General features: G+C 39.8%; 1 protein-coding gene across 1 annotated transcript in view; it reads right to left on the minus strand.

Annotated features, from left to right (window-relative positions):
- The window catches only part of chst15 (carbohydrate (N-acetylgalactosamine 4-sulfate 6-O) sulfotransferase 15), a 49,682-nt gene that overhangs the window by 14,552 nt on the left and 9,182 nt on the right, over nucleotides 1-25,948 (minus strand). The gene's annotated exons all lie outside the window — the stretch shown is intronic.

A 25,948-nucleotide genomic window follows, 5' to 3' on the forward strand; every position in this document is an offset into this window, starting at 1 on the left:
CAACCCTCCTTGTGTTTTGGCATTACTAGTGACGTGGAATATAAAGCTAACAAGCTGCTGAATGGGTGGGACAATCGGCCTAGGTAAATTTGGGGATTTTCTTTTTTTCTAGTTGTATGACTAATTAATACTTTTAAAGTAAAGTATCTGTAATGGATCTAGGTTTTATTACTGTATAGTATCTGTAATGTTTCTTGGATTGATGATGATGAGTCTAGGATTAATGGTATTAGGGTAATATTAACACCAGCTACAAGGAAACCAGAAATAAAAAGGTTTTATAAAATTTTATAAATGAATGTTATGGCATTTTCAATGATTGTTTAATGAGAACATTATAATGTGTTGAGTTACTGAGTTTAACGGGGAGATTTAATGGAGGAAATAAACTAAATAAAGTATAGCTGCATAGTCTATTCTACCTTAGCCGAACATAAGATTTAAAAGGCATTTAAGTGTCTGGATGTTGTTAAAATGTGTGAAGTACTGATATTTAGTGAGTAAATATGTAATCTGTTGTGTTTGGGCACTTTTGGAGACACAGACTAAGTTGAATGCAAATTGTGTGAGTGAGTCATTTACCCGTCTTCCATTGTGCTTCTGTCCCAAGCACTAAATGACGATTGGTCGACAATGCAATTTGTAGTAGACAAATTTAATTAACTGACATTGTCGATTATACTGATTAATTATTGCAGCCCTAGCATGTGAGTATGTGTGTATGTGAGAGGCAGAGAGAGAGAGAGAGAGAACCTTAGAGTCTTTAGCACAGCGGCACTGTTTTGACAGTTTCGAGGAAAATGAAGCAAAGAAAGTAGTGGATGCCTTAATAGGTTATATTAATAGTCATATTAAGCCTATGGTTTGTGTTTTTTTTCTCCTAATTCTCTTGTAATTTAACCATAGCCATAACCAGTCATATTAAGACTATGCTTGAAGTGCAAACAGAGACAGAACATTTTTTAAATACAGTACAGAGCTATGGGATTAGTACAACTGCCTATGAAACAGTCACGTGTAGGATTTACTTACAGTATTTATATATGGTTTGTGTCTTGTTGGTCACTCTGTTACCGTTTATTGTTTCTACTGTATACCTGTAAGCAGGTGTGAATAGAATTTTGACATTTGGGAATAAAGTCAAAATTGTCTAGATTCGAAAAAAGATGCATCTAAGAATAAACATTTTCTCCACCTCTTGTTCACAATCTAGTAATTACATTAAATATCATATGTTCTTTATGATGCACTGCACTTAAATGCACAACAGTTTCACATCAGTCAAGCCAGGCTACACTTTGACAGAAGCAGTGAATATTGTGTGTGTGTCTGCATGCATGGGGCATGTGTGTGTTTGTGTGCGTGCGTGCGTGTGTGTGTATTAAGGGCCGATAACATAATCTGTAAGATACGACACCCTGAGGATACACATAATTAAGAACAGAGGAGAGCAGCTGCTAGATACCAGATACTCTTAGCTTCATCACTCCAGCTCTCTGCCAGTCTTTCCAATTATCTTTCACTGACAGTTATCCACACACACCATTAGACCGAGATAGGGTAAGGAGTGTATGACATGACAATATATTATTGCAATAAATTACATTATTAAAGTTCCTATAAGGTTAGATTTCAGGCTGAGTCTGAGACGAATTTTCAGGTAAACAATGTAGTGGATTTTTTACTTTCTGAATATCCGGTTAGTTTATATTAGATGGTTTATGGTTGTATCGTATTTAAAGTAAATGAGAGAGCTTATGTCTTAAGTATTACAATATTACGTTTCTGCCATACTGTCCATCTGGGCATATTACAATCCAATAAGAAATTCATCCTAAAATCTGTATCTAATAATAAGTGAAATTGTGTACAAGAAAGCAGGCATACATAGAGAAAAAGGACATAGAAAGAGATATATTTGCCTCTGAAAGGTCAGTAACTCCTTAATCATTCATGCAAAAACCACTTCCAGAGCTACAAGGTAAAAATGCAAACATCTGTCTCTGGTTCTGGTTCAAAACAGACATTTCCAGATGACAAAAAAAGAAACCACAAACAGAAACTCATGTGACCAGCTTTGCTGTGGCAGCTGTGCCCATCTGCATGATCTGAATCAGGAAAGAGGAAACATCTTAAGTACGGGCATCTACTTAGTCTGGTCGGTTATACCAAGAGAATTTCCAATGAAAATGTAGACATTTCTTACATCTTCACCACAACTTGATCTAGAGCAGAATAATCTGGTTTGTTTTATGGCAAGACTGAACAAAAGTCATTATCTATAATAAACGATGATAAATGATAGCAGACTAGATCTCCTGCTAAGGCCAAGTCTGATGTTCTGGTATTTGCATTTTTAATCATTTTAATAAAACAGCAAATCTATACTTTTAAGATTAGAAGGTTTTTTGGGATCATGATAATGATGACTCTAAATCCCACATGGATGACCTGAAGAGAAACAAACAAACTTTTGAAATAGGGCTCTGCGATGTAACCAAAATACATATCCAAATATAGGCCACTTTACATCTTAATAACAATATATATAAATATATATTTTGCCTTTTTTGAAACAGCACTTATCCAGACTTCTAACATGCAGTTCATTGAAGCAACACACACACACACACACACACACACACACTACTAAGTAGGAGAGTAAAAACTAAGGTTGTGCCATATTGTATCATATGCATAATAAAATATTGCCAAAATTAGACATTATCCTTATCGCAAAATGTTCTGAAATGATGTGATATTATTTTAGGGCATTATATGTCTATTATAATTTATTTTACTTCAATCCTGTACCAAAGTAGTGCATTATAAGTATCATTACATGTTGGATCATTGACTCTGAATGTTACAATTTGGCGAAAAGCTCAATTAGAGCTGTGTCATATCATATCGTTTTCACACCTTAGCCCATGTCTGTCTTGTTTTTTTCCCTTATTTGGTCCCTTGTACTCCTGTAATGTGTTCCCAGCCATGTGCTATTGTTTTGTTATTGTTCTGTCTCCGCCTTAGCCCCGCCCTGTCATCTGTAATCCCTCCTGTCTCATTTGTAACCCCACCCCCTTGTTATTTCCACAGGTGTCCCTTGTGTGTGCCTGTGTATAAATACCCCATGTGCTCCTTTGTTCTGTGTCGTGCTTTTTGTTTGACCTCGTCCTGTCACTCTGTTTGAATCTTGTTTAGTTGTGTTTGTTGAGCCTTTGACCAGCCGTGTTTTTGTCTACAGTGTTCTGGTTTGTTTTCTTTAGTTTGTTTCTTTGTTTGATTATTTTGCTTGTTTGTTTAAGTCTTTTAGTTTATCCTTTGTTTTTATAGTGTTTGTTTAAGTAACCTTATTCTTTTTAGTTTGTCCCTAGTGTTTTGTTCTTTGTTTATTTTCTTTATGGAAAATAAAAGTGACTTGCGTTTGCATTCTGTCTCTTCTTCCGTGTTACAATCGTGTGTAATATTATAATAAATATTTATTTCTATGCTTTGTCATATTGCCAAGAATATAATCATCATAAAAATACCCTGAAATATTGTGATTGTGATATTGTTTTAGAGCCATATCGCCCGGCCCTAGTGAACACACGCACATGCATAGAGCAAAGCATCTGTACCCAGACATCAGCATATCTTACCCAAGTTGAACATGACCAAAAGAATAACAAAGAATTAACAGCTTTCTGTGAAGAAGAATAGCGACAAATCGTACAACAAGAACTGAAAAAAATTAAGCAAGCTATTAAATGTGTTTACAAGCTGTGTTTTCTGCCAAAAGGAGTGTTACCAAGTCTCAGAGACTAAGGCATAGACACTGCGTTTTGATTTTCTTTCTTCTATGTAGTAAATTACAGTAATGGTGCATTAAGATTATTTAAACATATTGCTTTGTTTTATGCTAATACATTTCCTTCCTTTAACATAATATGGCTGAATTTTCATCTCTTTTCTTTGCCTTCTTGAACTAATAGATCCAGGAGGAGCTGGGTAATAAGGATCACTCACTCACAGCTGTATCTGACCACAGGAGGCCTGTTATTCATTGGCTAACTGTGGTCAAACAGCTTAAGGAGAATATTAAAAGACAATTGATTCTACAAGAAGCTAAACAAACAGAGCACAAGCCAACCCCAATGGCATGGCAAAACCACCACTATAAAATTAACACTTAGGCTTGTGTTAAGTCTGCCTTTAGCACATGCTGTCAGCATTAATTTAGCTGCGGTAATGTTTTTACTCAGCGGATGCATGTAGTACTAATGTCTTTATTTATTAAAGTGAGTGCTGGGAAAAGTATTATTCATTAAATGCCTTCACAGAGAGAGACGGAGAAGAAGTCAAAAGAGGTCATCTCAGTTCCCATGGAGATGAAGGCAGGTAAGTCGATCTGGGATGTGTTCAAGACGTTGCCAAGGGAAATAGATTTGAGCTTTTGTTGTGTTGACCACAATGACATTACAGAAGCACTGCAAATAATTGAAAACATCTTCTATCCTTTATGTATCATTTCTTGTTTCATAAGCGACCTATGGTTCTACAGTGCCTATAAAAACCATTGACCCCCTTGGATGTTTGAAGTGGGAGAGACCAAAATACTCTGAAACTCTGAACCTGAATGTCTAATTACCATTTTAGAAACATATTTTACATCACTGATAAAATCTGACAAAACGGAATACAGAAGGAATACAGACATTCGCAGATACAGATAAAATGGATGCTTATTACAGGCTTGGATGGTACAGGGGTAGTCGTAAAAAGAACCAGTAGAGCACCGGAAAACAGTAGCCACAAAGAGTTCATACACAAGAAAGCCAGCATCAGAGATAATCCAAAAATCGAAAACGTTAAACAGTCCAGGTCAAACACAGTAAATCCACGATCAGAGGTACAGGCAGAAATCGACATCGAAAAAACAAAGAGCAAGGTCATTCACGGAAATAACAATCACAGAGATAATAACGCTTTGTAAAGTGGATAAACCAAACAGTACTCGGCACAGGTGTGTGCATGGAGTGTCCTTATATACAGCAGGTAATCAGTATTCAGGGCTTCCTGGAGGAAGCAGGTGAGGTGTCACGTGATCGTGTGTGTGTGTGTGTGTGTGTGATGTCAGCGGGTGGTGCGTTCTGGGTAATGTAGTTGTCTAACTGAAAACCTCCGTTAGAGCTGTGTGTGGGAAAAACAGAAGCGCCTACAGCACCAGACGTGAAAGACTTGGTATGGCTACTGCACTTGCACAGATCTCCTCATCGATGGAAGGGCCTTCCCCACTAGCAAGCTGACCCCCTTCACTAACAGCATACGCAGCAAGCTGAATACACTAGATTGGACTTTACGAGAAGTCCTGTTCCAGTCAGTAGTTGGTCTCCTCATTAATAACGTCTCTGATCTTAGGCTACTGTGCAGCAGCTCAAGAGTTCCAATCTATTGGTTATGCTGTTTTACAGAAAGTAGACAAGCTGTGTACACATTTAAACACTTGTGTCAGCAAAGGGTCACCTTAATGCAGCTAAATTTACTGATAAAGTATAAGTTAAGAGATGGCCCTCGCGATCAGCTATAAACTTTATGCATTTAATCTAGTCATTGATCCAAACGGTTAATGACAGCGTAGGGAGTTACACCAGCAACTAATATCCCTTCAATTGTAGCTTTAAATGACTAAACTTTACAGCACAGGGGCTCACACAGTGCATAAGAGATTCCTCATTAGCAGCTGATGCTGAGGCAGTGCGCAGACACTCAAGCTGAGAGTGTTATCCCAGTAGGAAGCCAAACGGAATCCGTTGAGTAAATACAAAACATCAGCTTACTAAACTGAGAGCCTTTCTGCCACTCATGGGTCATATACACACCCTCAAATGTTTGGGGACACCTAGCTTTTTTAAATGCTGAATATAAGTAAGAATATGTTAGTTGTCAGTTTGCAAGAACATATTAAAGATCAAGCTGGTTCATTCAGAGGGGAATAAAATCAAATGTAAATATCTGTGACATTGTTTGTGACAGTCCTACCTTTAACCGTCGCGATAATTACATTCTAATACATTATATTGTACGATAAAATAACATGACGTTGATCATTTTTGCCGCACTAGATATTGCTGTCATATTTTTCTGTTCTCTACTCTTCTGTTCTTGTCTCTTTTAATTTGTTCCCTATACCAAACAGACACACACACTAGGACTGTCACGATTCTCTAAATTCTCGATTTGATTTTATTTCCGATTTTAGGGTCACGATTCGATTCTCGTTTTTCTTTTTTCTCTTCTTTTTTTTTTACAGCAGAGAGGCCTATGCCAGTTTTAGATTAGTCTATGGTCATTCATTGGTTCGATTAATCAAATTTACAATATCTTATTTCAAAAGGTGGGCTTGATATAAGTGTTTCAAAGTGATACATGTGATCTGTAATACACCACATTAAGCACAATGGTCAAATTTAAATACTTTAATTAAGATATATATGTAATGCCATCTAGTGGCTTTTTTTTTGGTAGCAGCAGTGTGCACTATTAAAACAGCAATGTGCAACATAAAATAAATAATAAAAAAATACAGTCTTGTACAAAATAATAGAACACTTAGAGCCTTAACAAACTGAACTCTATCCTACTATAACAGTTAAACATGAAAAATAAGACTCCGTCCCTGAGAATAAATAATAAATATTATTAACTTTATCTGAGAGAAAGATGCTCCTTAAGGTACCAAAACTATTATCATATTTGAGGCTAGACAAAACAACTGTTATTTTTATATTTTCAAGTTTTTCTTTAAGAAGATGAGAATGTCCACATTCTCTGGAGAAAGGGCTGCTCTTTCAGCAGTCACAATGTCCGCAGCGTCGGCTATAGTGTGCTGCGCCATTTGTGCAGAGCCGCTCTGTCCGACCCGCTCTGTCCGAGCCTGACCTGGCCCGTAAAGTGTCAGTATGATCCCGCAACAAAGATGTGTTAGCTTTCGCAACATATCAAGTATAAATCAATGCGGACGAGTGAAGAAGCTGCGCACTGTGCAGCCATTGCTACATGATTAAAACATTCTAACTTTTTTATGATCACAGTGTGATTTGTTACTTTGCTATATTGTGATTATTATGCCATAGCTTTATATAAAATAAAAAATAGCATTAAAAAACCATAGGGGTAGACAATCTAAACTGTACAATTGTTCTGCTTTAATTAATCAATACACAGAGACCTCTAAATTCTAATTCAACACAAGACAAATACGCTTTCACTTTGTGTGTGTGGCTTTCCTTATAAGGAAGCAAAATGTTAATAAGAGGTTAATGCTGTATCTTTGTGTTATGCTATGTGGGGCGAACTGCTAGGTAATATCACCCTGGTTTACTGAAACATTTAGGGTTCCTCTGTGTAGCGCTGTCAGGCGGCATATAACCGTGGCAAGTCCTAGCGGTTAGCTGCTAATGCTATTGCACTGCTGTATATCTGTATTGGGATCTTGAAGTGTTGTCCCAATTCTTAGGGGGATGATTTCACCCCTCCTCTTATAACTCTTTTCCAATAGAAAGGGGTTATCCTCAAAAAATTGGGGTAGGGGTACACAGGAGAAATGGAATTGGGCCTAAATACTGCAAATCAAAACAGCGCTATGACAAACCACGAGGCAACATACTCTCTCTGACAATATACTCTAAAGATAGGATCAGGCAGTTGGCCTGCTGCCCTGGGCTTGGATCGTGCCCATGGCTGCACACTAAGGCTGGTGTGTCGGATTGAGGCGGTGCCATTAGAGGCTGGAGGGGAATGCCAACGATCTGGAGCACGGGTCACAGTTAACATCAGGGCAGCCCAGACAAACAACACCCTCCAGATGGACTACATAAATAGACTGCGCTGAGCAAATACTACACGTATGGAAAGATCTGTGTGTGTGTGTGAGAGAGAGAGAGAAAGAGAGAGAGACAGAGAAAGAGATGGAAAGAAAGTAAGACTGTGTATGCACTAGGGGTGTGCCATATTATATCGGCAAAAATGTTGAATATCGTGGACGATATTACACCCTGAAATATTGTGTCCTATCACATCACATTATCACATCAGAGTACTACTTTTTTTGCTGTTTTTAGCAAATTAAAAATTCACACTGTTCTAATTTCCCATTATAGATCTACTACAGACAGACTATCTCTGTCCAGTATCATTTATTTCACTTTAATCCTGGATATATGGAGATATTTGCAGTGCATTATTAGTATCACGACATTGTGGACTATTGACTTCTTTTAAAAATCTGATAAAATGATTTTTTCAGTTATTCATATCATATTGCATGCAATAATACAATTCTAAATATTTTTTTTTAAATGCAGTGTTGTGTCTTATCGCCAAAAGTATCGTTATCGTAAAAATACCATGATATATCGTGATATTATTTTAGAGCCATATCGCCCACCCCTGGTATGCACATCCAAAAATGTATGAAAAGTATGTTACAACAATTGGCAATTTGCAACATAGGATATTTATAATTTATGTCAATGTTATTTAAGTTAAACAGTAAGAAACAGTTAAAACAGCAAAAAAAATACAATACTAAATACTTAAATTACTGGGAAAACAATTGTTTTGTCGTAGTTTCAGCAATCTCCAGATCCATGCCAATGCATGCCAGCAATCAGCTCAATCAATGCCAATAATTTGACCCCTCTGAAAGAGATTTACATATTTTCCACATATATATATATATATATATATATATATATATATATATATATATATATATATATATATATTTGGTGTATTGCAAATTGTTATCACAAAAGAAGACATTATGCAAACAAAGCTTTACCAGTTGAAATCATAACAACCAATCAACAAGTGCAACAAGTGAATCTGCATATTCCATCCTACACAGCAATCAGATTTCTGTCTGACCTACAGTCTAACAGTCAGCCCAGTGTAAATGCATGTGGTTAAAAGCTTATGAGGATACAGACCAGATACTCATGACATAAAGTTACCAGGTGTGATTTGGGTCATTGTTTACATTGCAAATCATATTAAAATATATATTTCCACTTACAAACAAATCGCTCTCTCTCCCCAGGCCACACAGTCTGTGTATGGAGGGAAATTTTGATAATGTTTTTTTGTTAACTAAGACATTAGAAAAGATCGTGTACATCTTTTGGACTTGGAAGAAACCATATAATGCAATAAAATTGCAATCAGTGAGCTACGAATGAGATGAATAATATAAAAATGTATATAATATGAGACAACCACTTATTGCAGCTATTTGTTTTTTAATTCGCCTACAACAACTACAACAGAATTGCCGTGTCATCTCCAAACAGACACACACAACACACTGGACACTCTCCTTTACTGGCCAGACCAGAAACTCTCAGCCACACGAGAAAATGTGCTTAAAGAGCTGTTTGTAACCGTTTAAATGGAATGTACTGTGCGGAAATTCTGATTTTGAGCCAAACGTTTCACAACCAAAACATACTGCCAGGACTGAGGGACGTTCTGTCCTGCACTTATCTTATGTTTCCATTAGCTAATCTATTTTCATGTCCAACATACTTAAATGTTAAGGAAATAAGATTTTTTTTTTCTGGTTAACCTACTTAATGCTAGCTCTATTAATACAGGGCACAGAGGAATTTCCCCTCACCAAAATCTAAATGCAAGAAACTATCCATATGAAGTGTCCATAAAACATGTATAACTGCTGTTTCCCCCTCTTACTTGGAAAAATATGTCACCCAAGGTCACTGATCTGAATAACAAATCAGCAACTGAATAAGTACAGCATAAATAAATACTTTACATATAAAAAAAACATTTTGATCTATTCATGCTATTATATTAATGCTTATAGAATCAATGTGTGAGAGAAACCAGTCTGTTAAGTGTGGGTTATATGATTTTGTCAAATAAAACTCTAGTTTTCAAGCCATTTTTCATTTTTGACGTCCATCCATCCATCCATCCATCCATCCATTTTCCTCCGCTTATCCAGGGTCGGGTCGCGGGGGCAGCAGCCTAAGCAGGGAAACCCAGACTTCCCTCTCCCCAGCCACTTGGGCCAGCTCGTCCGGGGGAATTCCAAGGCGTTCCCAGGCCAACCGAGAGACATAGTCCCTCCAGCGTGTCCTGGGTCTTCCCCTGGGCCTCCTCCCGGTGGGACGTGCCCGAAACACCTCACCAGGGAGGCGTCCAGGAGGCATCCTAATCAGATGCCCAAGCCACCTCAACTGGCTCCTCTCGATGTGGAGAAGCAGCGGCTCTACTCTGAGTCCCTCCCGGATGACTGAGCTCCTCACCCTATCTCTAAGGGAGAGCCCAGACACCCTGCGGAGGAAACTCATTTCGGCCGCTTGTATCCGTGATCTCGTTCTTTCGGTCATGACCCAAAGCTCATGACCATAGATGAGGGTAGGAACGTATATCGACTGGTAAACCGAGAGCTTTGCTTTTTGGCTCAGCTCTCTCTTCACCACGACGGACCCGTACTGCGCCCGCATGACTGCTGACGCAGCACCGATCCGTCTGTCGATCTCCCGCTCCATCATGTTTTTGACGTTTTCTTTAAAATTTTATTTTTAAATCTTGTCTCGTCTCGTTCTCGTGAACCCAGTATCGTGTCTTGTCTCGTGATATTAGTGTCACGTCACACCCCTAATTTTTACTTCTATTCCTTATATTTTCACACAATTACCTTTACCGTATTTTTAAATACTATAAAGCGCACTTAAAATTCTTTAATTTTCCCAAAAATCATCAGTGCATCTTAAAATCAGGTGCGCCTTATGTATGAATTTTTTTATCTCAATTTTTATCTTAAAAATTATGTTTTAAGAAAGCAAGCACACCACCCAAGAAATGGGTGTGGCCAAATAGCAAGCCCTTTCTTCAGCGAGTTCGAGTTTATTCTCAGTGATAAGCCCAGACACTAGAACTCCTTGATAACTCTTGTAATTCTAGATTTGGTTAAAAAATATGGGACTTTTCCTGCTGTGTGAATGCACCCATTGTGCCCTGTTCACACTTGTTCTTATCATTACATCACCTGAGATATACATCATATATATTCCAGGTGTGAACAGAATCTTTAAAAAGCTCAATCACTTTTACCACCTAGAACTCCTAGTTTAGGTTTGGATTAAAATTCTAATGAATATCAAAAATAAACATCAGCTACTTCTTCTGGATCCTTAAGTAAGGCCGACATGATATGTTGACATACCTAGTCCTTAAACAGAACACCAGTAAATAACATTACTTTGCTGTATATTTGAGTTTGTAACTTAAATCTTTATATGTGTGCAGCGTAGTTTGAGGCAGACTGGGCAGATTGAGGCCAGTCATTTTAATTGGTCATATCCCCTCTGACAGGAGCAGAAGGAATGAGGCGATGTGGACTGACACTAGCAGCACAGAAAGCCTCCAGAGTGACATTTCAATTAAGAGCAGTCACACTCTGTGACTCTGTAATCACGCCTGCTCTCAGTGTACTCTCAGACTACATTAACATGGGGAAAACGCCTCTGCAGGGAGACAGAAAGCATTAGACTTTTTTTTGCTGTTAATGAAGACGAAATTAAAGGTCTTATTTAATCTGACAGCTCTTTAGCTGATGTGATGGTCTGCTTATGGGACCATCAGCCTGTTTTATATAGAACGAAGCATTTATATATAGTAATCTTTTCTAAGTACATCAACTAAAATATTGTAAATTGCATTTTGCAATTAAATCAATACCAAATAAAAAGGATCTATATATTTATCTATCTATATCATCTGACATTCCGAACTGACAAATTGAGTTTGGCATTATCTTGTCAGCTACTGATATAAGCATTTTATAATGCAGTGTATAAACATTTTGCTTACTGTAACACTGCACATAACGCTACTGTCATGGTCAGAACAGAATAGCAGACAAGCGCAGATACTGATAAAAACAAAGTATGTTTATTATGATAATAAACAGATGAAATCAGGGTCGATACAAAAACAAGGGTGATCACCAGTAGACAGAGCAATGAAGACAAAACCATACCATAAACGAGAGACAGTCCAGAGTTCATACACAAGCAATCCAGTATCAGAGGTAATCCAAGAGGCAGTAGTGAAAGCACAGTCCAGGTCATACACAAACAATCCAATATCAAAGGCAGAGGCAAGAATCGGCGTCGAGTAAACAAAAGCAAGGTCATACACAAGGTAACTGAGACAAGAGATAAGTAACGCTTTGTACGAGGATAACCTACAATACGCGGCGATGAAGTCTGTTTGGCGTGCACCTTTATAGTGCCAGTAATCAGTATTCGGGGCTTCCTGGTGGAAGCAGGTGAGGTGTCATGTGATCAGGTGAGTGCATGATGTCAGCGGGTGGTGCATTCTGGGTAGTGTAGTTGTTAACCTGAGAACCTCCGTTAGAGCTGGGTGTGGAAGGGACAGAGGAGCTAACAGCACCAGACGTGACAGTACCTCCCCCCAAGGGAGTCGGAACGGAGCCGGAACGGGGACGACCACGACGACGTCCACCCGACGGGCAGGGAGTACCGGCGGGAGGACCAGGCGTAGCCTCAGAGGTGACGGGCAGGCGGGGGTTGCGAGACTGGGAACCCCTACGCACCGGAGCCGAAGAAGAGAGTGAGCGCTTGGGACGCCCACGGGGTCTAGGAGCAGGCTTACCAGGGTGACGGGCATGAAATTCGGCCAGTAGAGCAGGATCCAGCACGTCACCGGCGGCAACCCAGCAACGCTCCTCAGGGCCGTAACCCTCCCAGTCTATGAGGTACTGGAGCACACCGCCACGCCTGCGTGAATCCAACACCTCTCGAACCGCATAGGTAGATGAATCCTCCCCCTCCACTGCCGCGGGCGGCACGTCATCTGGAACACCCTCAGCAAGCGGACCTGGGACAAGAGGCTTGAGCAGAGAAACATGGAAAGAGTTATGCACCCTGTACTGAGCAGGCAACTCAATCTTATAAGTCACCTCGTTAACCTGAGACAACACCTTAAATGGGCCAATATACTTAGGCAGCAGTTTCCTACAGGCCCCCTCAAACCTCAAGTCCCGGGTCGACAACCACACCCTGTCTCCGGGTTGGTATTGGGGGGTGGTGCCACGGTGTCTGTCGGACTGCTCCTTATATTTCCGTAAGACCTCCGAGATCTGCTGATGCGTCTCCTCCCACACCTGCTCACTCCGCTTCATCCAATCGTCAACAGCGGGAATCTCAGTGGACGACGCTGTCCACGGAGCTAACGGAGGCTGATAACCCAGAATGCACTGAAAGGGAGTGAGACCAGACGTGGAGTTAGTTAAGGAGTTTTGGGCTATTTCAGCCCAAATTAGATATTGTGACCACTCAGACGCATGCTTGAAACAATATAACCTTAGAAACTTTCCTAACTCTTGGTTGACTCTCTCACACTGACCATTACTAGTGGGGTGAAACCCAGAAGTGAGACTTACGTGTACACCCAAATGTTCAAAAAATGATTTCCATACCCGAGAAGTAAATTGAGGACCTCTGTCTGACAAAATGTCCTCCGGAACCCCATAATGTCTGAAAATGTGTGTGTATATAGCTTGGGCGGTCTGAAGAGCAGTAGGAAGTGCAGGAAAAGGGATAAACTTAACTCCCCTAGAAAATCTGTCAACAACAGTAAGGACAGTTGTGTAACCTTCAGATTCAGGCAAATCAGTAACAAAGTCTACAGCAATATGTGACCATGGACGTTCAGGCACAGGCAGAGGACATAACTTACCGGCTGGAAGGGTTTTTGGTGTTTTGCATTGTGCGCAGACAGAACATGAAACTACGAACGTTTGAACATCAGCTCGCATGGTTTCCCACCAATACCGAGCTGAGATGAGTTGCAATGTACGTGTAACGCCTGGATGACCGGAAGTAAGAGCAGCATGTGCCCAGCCAATAAGTTGATCACGAAATTGTTCAGGTACATAAGTCTTGTGAGGAGGGCAACCCTCCGGAGGTCGTGTGTTAACCAGACTCCGCTGGATAAGATCATCTAGTTCCCATCTAATGGCAGCTACTTTAACTGTGGGTGGCAGAATGTGTTCGGGTTCAGAAACGTGGCATGTGTCATCTGGGGAACTGAAAACACGGGATAAGGCATCAGCTTTAGTATTACGGTTGCCTGGACGAAACGAGATTGAGAAGTTGAAACGTGAGAAAAACAATGACCAACGAGCTTGACGGGGGTTTAAACGTTTAGCTGTACGGAGATACTCTAAGTTCTTGTGATCAGTTAGAACGGTGAATGGATGTGCAGCACCTTCCAGCCAGTGACGCCACTCCTCAAGAGCTAATTTGACAGCCAGCAGCTCTCTATCCCCAATCCCATAATTACGCTCCGCAGGCGACATTTTCTTTGAGAAAAAGGCTACGGGATGAAGCTTAGGCGGTGAACCGCTGCGTTGGGAGAGAACAGCTCCGACGCCGGTATTAGAAGCATCGACCTCTACAACAAAAGGTAAATCTGGATTAGGATGCGTCAGGATGGGGGCAGAGACAAAGGCGGCTTTTAATTTCTTAAAAGCTTGGTCAGCTTCAGGGGACCACTTCAGAATTTTGGTGGCATTTTTAGTGAGCGCCGTAAGGGGGGCAGCTATGCTACTAAAATTACGTATGAAACGTCTGTAAAAGTTTGCGAATCCTAAGAAACGCTGAAGATCTTTGATAGACTGGGGAACAGGCCAGCTAGTTACGGCATCTACTTTAGAGTCATCCATAAGAACTCCCTGGGAGCTGATGACATAGCCGAGAAATGCGACTCTTTGAAGGTGGAACTCGCACTTCTCGGCTTTCGCATAAAGGTTGTTCTCTAAAAGCCTCTGGAGAACAGAGCGCACATGCTGCACGTGGGAATCTAGGTCTGAGGAATAGATCAAAATGTCGTCAATAAAAAGTGTCACATACTTGCCAATCATATCTCTAAATACGTCGTTCATAAACGACTGAAATACTGCGGGGGCATTAGCGAGACCATAACTCATGACTAGGTACTCGTAGTGACCATTAGTAGTGGTAAACGCGGTTTTCCACTCGTCCCCCTCCCTAATGCGGATCAAATTGTAAGCACTGCGCAAATCGAGTTTAGTGAAATAGGTAGCTGTACGCAGTTGCTCAAGGGCACATGGAATGAGGGGCAATGGGTAAGCAAATTTTCTCGTAATGGCGTTCAAACCTCTATAATCAATACATGGTCTCAGTCCCCCGTCCTTTTTCTTAACAAAGAAGAATCCAGAACCGACGGGGGACTTTGACGGCCGAATGAAACCTTGCGCCAAAGCTTCATTAACATAATCACGCATAGCCTTTTCCTCATCGAGCGTAAGGGGGTAGACTCTAGTTTTGGGTAGGGTGGCACCCTCCACTAAGTCAATAGCACAGTCATAGGGACGATGCGGAGGCAATTTAGTAGCGTTATCTTTGCTAAATACTTCCAAAAAATCTGAATACTCAGCGGGTACAACCATCTGATCAGAAACGTCAGGACTCTCTACTGAAGTAGACTGAATGATTAAACTATCCAAAGCAAGACAATGTTTATGACAATGAGCAGACCAAACCGTGATATCCCCATCGCGCCAGGAGACAGTGGGATCGTGAGTCTTCAGCCATGGCATGCCCAGGATAACTGGATGCTCGGTGCAGGGAAGCACGAAAAGTGGTAGTTCCTCAAAATGAAGAGCGCTGGCTTGTAGAGTGATGGGCAGAGTCTGCAGGGTAACCGGCTTGGAGCGGACAGTCTTTCCATCAACAGCATGGATGGCTAATGGACGTAGAAGTTCTCTGGTGGGCACTCCATGCTCCTTAACTAGGTCCTGGCTGATGAAGTTCCCCTCCGACCCGGAATCTACAAGCGCTGGGACAGAGAGCATACCAGTAGGTAACATAATATTTACAGTCAAAGAAAAACATTTAGAGCGAAGGATTGTGTTGTGCTTACGTACCACGTTAGCGCGTGGAGAGCACTCCACGTGCTGTCCCAGGGCTGGAGCTTTCACAGGTCGGGTCAGGAGACCACACTCAGCCTTGAAATGCCCGGCCTCTCCACAATAAAGGCATAGGCGAAGCTGGATTCGTCGCTGCCGCTCCTCAGGAGTTAGCCGGGTTTTCTGGATATCCATGGGCTCTGGGGCAGGCAGCGCAGCTTTCTCTGGAGTGGGAGCGCGGGGCAGAGACACAGAAGTGTGTTGAGTGCGAGGACTGATCTTGGGTCGTCGCGAGAGAAGTTGATCCAACCGGATCGACAGTGAAATGAGCTGATCCAGGGTCAGGGAATCATCTCTGCAGGCTAATTCCCTCTGTATATCTGGATTAAGTCCGCATCTAAACACGTTGATCAACGCAGCGTTATTCCACCCACTACCAGCCGCGAGAGTGCGAAACTCCAGAGCGTAGGAAGCCACCGGCTTCTGACCTTGCTTAAGAGCCAGCAAAAGTTCTCCATTAGACTGTCCATAACGCGAATGATCAAAAACTGAGCGGAAAGTAGCCAAAAAGTCAGTGTAACTAGCCCCAGAAAGGTCTTCCCAAATAGCTGTAGCCCACTCGAGTGCCTTACCAGAAAGCCGTGAGATAATAAAACCGATCTTAGCTTTATCGGTTGTAGGCGGTGAATTACTGAAAAACACGGAGCATTGTAAAAGAAAACCGCTGCATTTTTCCGGATCCCCATCAAACAACTCCGGTTTAGAGACAGAAAATCCAGGTACAGAAGAGTTAGCGTTGGGCATACTGGGGGCAGCTAACGGGCTAGGGCTAGGCTCAGTTACGCCTCTGAGGTGAGCTAGCAGCTCAGCTAGTTGTTGCTGCTGCGTGGTTTGCTGGCGGGCTAGCTCAGAAACAGCTTGGGTCACACCAGCGAGCGTTTGCTGGTGCTGACCGAGTAGCCTCCCCTGGTTGGCTAAACCAGATCTAATAGCCTCAGTATCTGCTATCTGATTTAGTTCGGCCGCGTATTCTGTCATGGTCAGAACAGAATAGCAGACAAGCGCAGATACTGATAAAAACAAAGTATGTTTATTATGATAATAAACAGATGAAATCAGGGTCGATACAAAAACAAGGGTGATCACCAGTAGACAGAGCAATGAAGACAAAACCATACCATAAACGAGAGACAGTCCAGAGTTCATACACAAGCAATCCAGTATCAGAGGTAATCCAAGAGGCAGTAGTGAAAGCACAGTCCAGGTCATACACAAACAATCCAATATCAAAGGCAGAGGCAAGAATCGGCGTCGAGTAAACAAAAGCAAGGTCATACACAAGGTAACTGAGACAAGAGATAAGTAACGCTTTGTACGAGGATAACCTACAATACGCGGCGATGAAGTCTGTTTGGCGTGCACCTTTATAGTGCCAGTAATCAGTATTCGGGGCTTCCTGGTGGAAGCAGGTGAGGTGTCACGTGATCAGGTGAGTGCGTGATGTCAGCGGGTGGTGCATTCTGGGTAGTGTAGTTGTTAACCTGAGAACCTCCGTTAGAGCTGGGTGTGGAAGGGACAGAGGAGCTAACAGCACCAGACGTGACAGCTACAGTGTTCCCACTCTCCAAACTACTGATTGTTTTCACCTCTCAGTTTGCCTTACTCGTCGCTGAGAATTGAATCCAGTTTTCCTAGCTCTTCTATGACACGTTCTTTGTATTTGCCTTTTTGTTTGTTGCTGACCTGTTTTTGCCTTGTCCTTTGTTGTGCTGGATCTATCATGAATGATCCCTGTTTGCCTGCCTTGCCTGTTTACTCTCCCTGGTATGTTGTTTATATTTGCTGCCATTTTGTTACTGACCCTGCCTGCCTCTCACTACTCTTGTAAGCCTAGTCCCTTTATTAGTAAACTTTGTAATTCATATCTGCGAGTGTCTGTCCTGTGTCTGGCCAGTGTGACATTCTCTGTGCATAAAACTGCATAAAGAAGAGAAAGAAACAGAAAGCAAATAAATGAAATCCCCTTACCACATTTATTATAAGTAACAGGCTAAAAACTTTCGGCCTGAACAAGGTAAGTAATTTAGTGTCAAAACCAGGACAACCAAACTGCTGAGCCCGAAACCATGAAGGCATACAAAAAGTTATTGTTAAAAAAAGCTTATAACATGACAAGTTGATGAGTTCTCAGGGAAAGGGGAATTATGAGAATTTTAGTTGTTCTGATCCACAGGAGTAGAAGGGACTCCAGACAGCATGACAGAATTACTTTTTTTGGACCTGTCTGCTCTTAATTAGTTGGTGAACAAAAAGTGACAGGAAGTTAGTGCAGCAACATGCTACAACTAGGCATGTCTTGATAATTGCATTCTTGAATTATTATAATATAAATGAACATGACGTCTATAACACCTGATTCACTCTAGCAAACAGGTCTATTAACACAAAAGACCATTGGTCTATCTTAAATATTATAATCTTTGACTACAAAAACAGCATCTTGAGAAATACAACAATCTGACAACTCTGAGTGTTGTGTAGCATGAACATAGCATAACTTGTACTACTTGGAAAGGTCAAAGATGGGGTAACTGTCTAATTCATAAACAGCAATATGACCAAATAAGACCAAATTATGACTATTCTGACCTATAAAAATCACAACTCTAATCCATTTCTTAAAGAATGCAAGCAGAGGGGTTCAAATTGTTTGTCAAGATAACTGACAAATATTAAGAATATTTTTTTGCCCTATTTGGCCCAGTGCTATTTCAGCAGTCTGAGAAAATCCCATTTACAGATCAATCGCCTCTTTTTAACAACAACGTCTGACAGGCAGCTACACACCAGTGGGTTTTAGTTACACTAATTCATTCACAAAACGCCATCTGCCAGGCAGATGTGTCAGTGCGAGCCACTCAGCTAACCTCAGACTCTCTTCATAGCTTACTATTTTTCCACTGGCATTCAACTAAATAAAGAAACATCACGGGTCTGGTTCTGTGCCTGATCCATTACCTCTAAAAAAATGCAGATTCAAGCCAATTAATGTGATAGTTCAACAAAAATATACATAATTCTCAGTTTAGGTATACTGGTAATGCTTTCAACATGTAATATAGGCTTTTAGAGATATAAATCAGCATTTCGCAAACTGCATAAATCAGATCCATCCATCTTTTTAAATGCTTATTCATAGTCATGGTTACAGTGGGATTAGGGTTGTCACGATACCAAAATTTTGACTTCGATACCGATACCAACTGTAGTATCACGATTCTCGATACCAAAACGATACTTGGAAGAAAAAAAAACAATAAAAATATCTGAACATAAAATGTTTATTTTTGACTGAACTGGATTGAACACTGAACAATCGGTGCAAACGTTTTTATTCTAAAATGAAACATTTGTACAAAAAACAAGTTTCGTTATTATAACCTTAACTATAACATAATTATCTAAACACTTCCTAAAAACTAAAACTAAAACCAGAGGTAATGGTAGCCTGACTATGTCAGCCTGACGGGCGGAAAGTTCTGAATAAGGAAAATAAAGAGACAGAAGAACATTACAATGTTATGTTCATTTTAACACTCACTGCTCCGTTTTATTAATCAACCGTTTACCGTTTTTAATAAGCCCATGTTCAGTGTAACGAGCAAGCAGGCTACGTGCCTGACCACAGATTTGCGATGGAAACGCGAAAACGTGAACATCTTGAGTTCATGTTTCACAGCCAATGGGATAATGGAGAAATAGAGAAAACCACGGGTCCAAAACAAAACTCCTGCACACTCCTCTCCGTGTTAACGTGATTTACTAGCAGTCGCTAGTAAATCTTAGTAAAGCTACAGACAGAGTGTATCTTGACTAACTCCACTAACCTGTCGACTTCTCAGCTCTTTGTAGAGATCAGGGTGCTTGTCTGCTAAATGAGCGAAATATGATCAGCATTATGTTAAATAACACTGTAACATAGAAGCATAGAACTATTATTTAATTAAAATGATTTTTAAGAACAGCTAAACACAGTGCTGCAGGTCAAACGCGGAGGCGTTCACGTGCGAGAGAGAGACACAGAGAAAGAGTGAGAGAGTGAGAGAGCGAGAGTGAGAGAGATTTGCGTGTTCTGATGTGAGCTACTCACAGGTAAAGGTTCTCTTTGATCTCCTCGTGCTCATATTCTAGTCCCATACATAATTCTGCAGCTCCCTCAGTGTTTTCTGTCGTATTTTGCGGCTAGCGCGAGCGCTTACAACTAACACCGCGGAGCGCGAGGTGCCGCCGCCCTTGTGCCGAATCCGCTACTGAATCCGACTCCCGCTTCGCGGACAGAATCGGCACAACACCCCCCGCTGTACAACTGCGGGAGTGAAAACAGCGCTAATAAAGTAGTTTAGTTTCACTTTCAGTTTTCGTTATTTTATTTAAAAATAAAAATATCAATAAAAAACAGATGCCTACATCTCAGACTATTTTCCCACACTTCACTCCTCGCGCCCGTTTTGTCCACAAGTCGCGGACGAGAGACATCTGTTATTTTAGCCGTCGCCATTCTACACTCGCTGCTGCTCTGCTGGCTTGCGCGTGAATCGATTCATTTGTTCAGAACACTAAGTTTATCTGAATCCTGCCACACCGACTGCTGCGGTGTGAATCAGTTTTCTTATGAACTGAATCAAATCGCGCCTACTAATTTGACTCATTTGAAGCTAGTGACTGGGCTATATACAGTATCGAAAGCATCGAACGCTAAAGAACCGAATCGTTTGTGATGACGTAGTATCGAAAAAGAATCGAACCTTCGGTACACCGTGCAACTCTAAGTGGGATTAGCAGGTTTTAGAAATCAGGAAAATCATGTGATTGGGAAAATCGTATGATTGGTAAAACCTTTCCTCAGCTCTGTATGTTCTTAAATATGGAAAGTAAGCTGAGAAGCTGCATCAGAGACACTTCTTACGAAGATGTTTTTTTGAATAGCAATCAAATGCAAGAAAACACAGCATCCAGATTTGTACACTGCACATTGGATGAAACTAAAAAACTAAGAAAGTGCACATGAAACAGTAAACATATAACAACACTATTCATAAACACAGTGCTGTGCGTGAACGAGTTCAAAAGAACGCGTTCATTGTACACGCTCATTTTTCATTGTGAACTTTGACCTGAACGCAACACATTTTTAATAAAGAACTTGAACGTGAATTAGTTCACAGTATGTGTCATGAACAGCAGACATCCCTGTAAACGAACGTTGGATAGAAAGCGCGGCGCGCGAGGGCGAGAGAGAGAGAGAGAGAGAGAGAGACAGACACAGACCAATGACGAGAGTGAGAGAAAGCGCTGCCATTAAAAAAATTGTTAGTGGAAGTGATGCACGGAGACAGACACCAATTCTCCTTATGAACATTTTCATCACCTGGTAAGAAACCCACAATTGCAGTGTCATGAGCAAATGTCTACAATGAGCAGTTTCAAAGAACGTATAGTGATTTCTAGCTTGTATTGTAAAAAAAAAGTTTTTAATTGAATATCACACAATAAAAGTAAAATGAACTGAACTTTGAACTAGTTCAGAATTAAAATTGTTAACTTTGAACGTGAACTGTTCACTTTGAGCATGTATGAACTGAACTTGAACTAGTTCTGAAAAGCTGTGATCTGGCACAACACTGCATAAACATATGCTTGTTTACAGTATTTGGAAGTAAGCAAAATGGTCTTGTTTTGCAGAATTTACATATGTAACTAGTCTCTTTCTAAAATATGTGAGGACAACAAAATGTCATTAACATTAATCATTTTATAATCTGTGTGTTTTTACGAGAATGATTCCAGCACACAGCTTGCTATATGTGAATGACAAAAGTTGATGTCAAAGGCAGATGATTGCCTGCTTTAACTTCCTGTAGAGGTTTGAACCATATAGCAGATGAACCAAACTATTTCTTAAGTAAATCAGACCAAGATCACCTTTTTATTCCTTTGGGCTTTTTTGGTCCACCTTTCACACATTCAGTTTTGTTCTATACGAAACTAAAAACAAAAAAAGTACTAAAAGATCTGGACCAAACAAGGTTGGTGTAAAAGAGTCCTCATTCCAGACTGTTTTAAATAAAATATCTGCAACTAAAAAAATAATAAAGCACATTTAGGTTTTTTATTTAATATTTGCCAAGGGTTATAAGAGCTATACACTATTTACAGCAGCTGTCACTGACTCGTGTTAGTTACAGTAAGCTGCTGTCAATTTACTGCTTTCAAGCCAAACAGAAAGTGCAGAACTCTATAGGCTTCAGTACCCTGGCAACTTTAGTGTCTGATGATGTTATGTACACCACAAGTAGAGCCATTTATTTAGTTGTTCATATTGATATAGGAATTATATCTTTTGACAGAAATTAACAAAAATATATTGTGATATACATGTTGGTCATATCACTCAGCAGTAGTGCTAGGCTCTTCTACACTTTTATACATCCAGTGATTTGGATTGATTTGGATCTGTCTTAATCAAAATGCAGTTCTAAATCTTTGTTTTATCTAGTGCTTGCACTATTTGGTTTCCTCTAGATGGAACTCCTTAACAACCGTCACCACTAAGTAAAGTTCTCAGGAAATAAAGAGTTTTACAGTGGGAGATAAAAACATGTTAAGTTGAATTTACTTAAAACATTTGAGGAAACCAGTTGCCTTAAAAAAGTTAAGTAATGGGTAAAGAAAACTTAAGTTAGCTCAACTTAAAACAACAAGTTATTCCAACTAAAGAGGAAGTTGATTAAACTTGTTTTATTGTTGTTATACTGTAAGATCAGATAAGTTGAGTTTACTTAACTTTTTAAAGGCAGCCAGTTTACTCAAATTTTATTTAGTAATTTTATTAAGTAATGGGGAATGAAAACTTGACGTAGCATAAATTAAAACATCAATTTATTACAACTAAAGGGGAATTAGATTTATTTCTAAGGTAGCCCAGGGGGAATCACTACACACTGATGGTGAGTGTCAGAAACTTTTGGACACACCCATTATGCAAACAGATTGTGACAGAAGCCAATAGAAAAGAAGCTGCCAATGGCAACAGACTAAACTCAGTTATTATAAGTTGGCTCAACTCAAAGATCTCCGTTTGAATGTATTTATGTGCCCACAAATGTTCAACTAACTCAAAATATTTGAGTATTTGTTTACAGTGCAGTACTATTTGAGTTTACTACAGAAACACATCTTTATTTAAACAGTGTGGTTGTATTATTTATACAAACACAAGGATTAGATTGGTATCAACTTACAATTAGTATTAAGAAGCCCAGTTCAGATATAGGGGCAAAAGAACCTGATCAGAAACCCCTCAACGAATGAAAAGATCTAGTTTTAGTGCCACAGCAAGGCTTTCAAGTAATAGCTAGGAAGCCCCAATCTGTAGGTCTAAATTTACTATGATCTTCATTAGAAAACAATAAGCTAATTCTAGAGAAGAAGCGTGAGGGATGCTGGAGCTTCTATTTGGAAAACAGCCGGACTTAAATCTCGAAAAGCTGGGATGGTGAGATTTTTAAGCAGGACAGGTCTGTTCCTGAGGGAGATGCAATCTGGTCCTGATGTTTCTGCAGCACGAACATATAGTGCGAAGAACATCTGGCCATAAAGCGTTACGTAAACACAGTGTGCATGTATGCGTGCTGTTAAACTCACAAGTCATTATGACAAATGATCATAAGCAGAATAGGGTCATTGTTTTTAAAATCTCAATGTCTCTCTCACACATGCACATATAGGCCTTTCATGATAAGATTTTTTTTATATAATTGTGCAAGAATAACTGCAATAAACAATACTACTGCCATCTTAAGTAAAAAAAAATCACTGATATATTGATGATATAATAGCAGATTAATGCAGTTGTACCTTTTTAAAAAGCAATAACCTTTTCATCAGGGATATGTTGTGTGGTATGTATCATTATTATATGAACAAACATAAAAGTAAACACAACAGGCAATACTGAGGTCAGCTAAATGATCAAAGTCATGCTCATGTTGTGAGCAAAGCTGTGAGCTGCTCTAACATTACTTAAAACACTGTATAACATCAAGATGCAGGTTTAATGTAAAAGATTTTTTTATTTTTGCTGAAAAATCTCCCTAAACTCTGCATTGTTAAACTTATATATCATATTTTCAGAATGTGTCAAACAAAATTTCCTTGAACACAGCAGAGCTAAAAGCATCACTAACCACATAATACAGCAAATGGTACACACCATATTTACTAACAACAATAAGTACTGCAGCAACAGTCAAAAAAATGTAGGAATCGCTAGTTTCTAGCACTGGATAAGCAGATATTTTCAGTCATGTTTCTACTCTCCACAGTGTGTTTCTGTATGAGAAATTACAGCTCTCCCAGCTGGACCTCAGAGCTCCACATCATTTTAAATGCGGTGGATTTTAAAAAGAAGCATATATTTAATCTTGAGAGACCAATCATAGAACATTACAGAAGCCCTGCATGATGATGCATAACCAAATTTGTATTAAAAGGTTAATGTGCCTTCTTTCTTTAAATGGTATCATTTAAAGAGACTTGAACAGTCTGTCCTATCGTGTCTGGTATCGTGTACTAGCTGGAAATACAAAGTTCTGCTAATGATCAGAGCTGTACCTCCACATACACACGCAGTCTTACAGCCACTCTCGAAGCAGCACTTTGCCTCTAGCACAGGGGATTTGACAGTGACAGGCTTTGCTGACAAGAGAACTGTGATTTGGAGTGCTTTTGCGTATCATGTCAAAAGGAACTTGTTTGCGTTTCATGCCACCAGGCACAGTTCTCTTTCAATTACACAAAGTGACCTTTTTCACTCATGGATCAAAAGCAATCAAGAACCCTGTCCTGAAATAACATGCACAGACGCAAATTGAAATCCTTCTGAAAGACTTTAGGAAGACATGAAAGCACCACTACAATCCACTCTATTTTTTACTGTAACCTAACAAAGCTTTCTCCCACTGAAAGTCACGATAATGACTTTCTTCAACTAACCATCCCACCCACACATCACACACTATTTTTGGTTATTCTTCAGACTTAAATCCCTTATATCAGTACACTGAATCCACCAGCAAGAAATTCATATTGGCTGAATTAACTCTTGGAACTTATGGTTCATGTGAAGTTCATGTAAGATCACTGTTGGCTCTGAAGAGATAAATTAAGTTATGCATCATTTTCACAAGGTCATGTTCCAACTTTCTCAATTTCCAAAGATTAAAGAGGCTGTTTATGTTATTGTGCCTTTAAGACTGTAAATACCCTGCATTCTAAGAGGCTTCCTGGTGTTGTGCCTCATTCAAAAAGCATTATAGGCTAAAATGAAGAGAAAAATATTATTCAGGCTGTGGTCTTTAGGAACCTTTCTTTTAAATGTCTATATTTATAAAAATAAAATCGAATGAACATGCACTTAAAAATCCATTAATCAGTATGATTACAGCATTATAGGCTTATTCATGTATTTATATAATTAGCATACTCTTACCAGCTGCATGCAAACAATAAAATAAAAGGTGTCCTCTGACAAATCTGTTTTATATACTTTTTCATTTTATTTCATTTTTTTTTAGTTTAACATTTATTTAGCTAACTGGTCCTTGCATAGACTAGTCACAGCTTTAAATTAGCAGGTTAAATAAAACAATATATCTAGTGAAACTAATAAATATCCCAATGATTGGAGAAAAAAAAGCAGTTGGCCGATACCAGTAAAATTCCGATAGCATTGTGCAGCCCTGGTCCAAACACTTTTGCTCCCAGTCCTGCAGAACCAAATATATATATTTTTAAAAACTTTAAAACTTTTCTTTTTTTCTTTGCTATAACAGCTTGTGCTGCTTACGTGAGTAAACACTGTGCTGCTAATGGTGCTAATACTAGAACTTATTTTTAGCTTCCTAATGCAACTGCTATAAC

This window comes from Astyanax mexicanus, chromosome 14, assembly GCF_023375975.1.
Source record: "Astyanax mexicanus isolate ESR-SI-001 chromosome 14, AstMex3_surface, whole genome shotgun sequence".
Classification (NCBI taxonomy): domain Eukaryota; kingdom Metazoa; phylum Chordata; class Actinopteri; order Characiformes; family Acestrorhamphidae; genus Astyanax; species Astyanax mexicanus.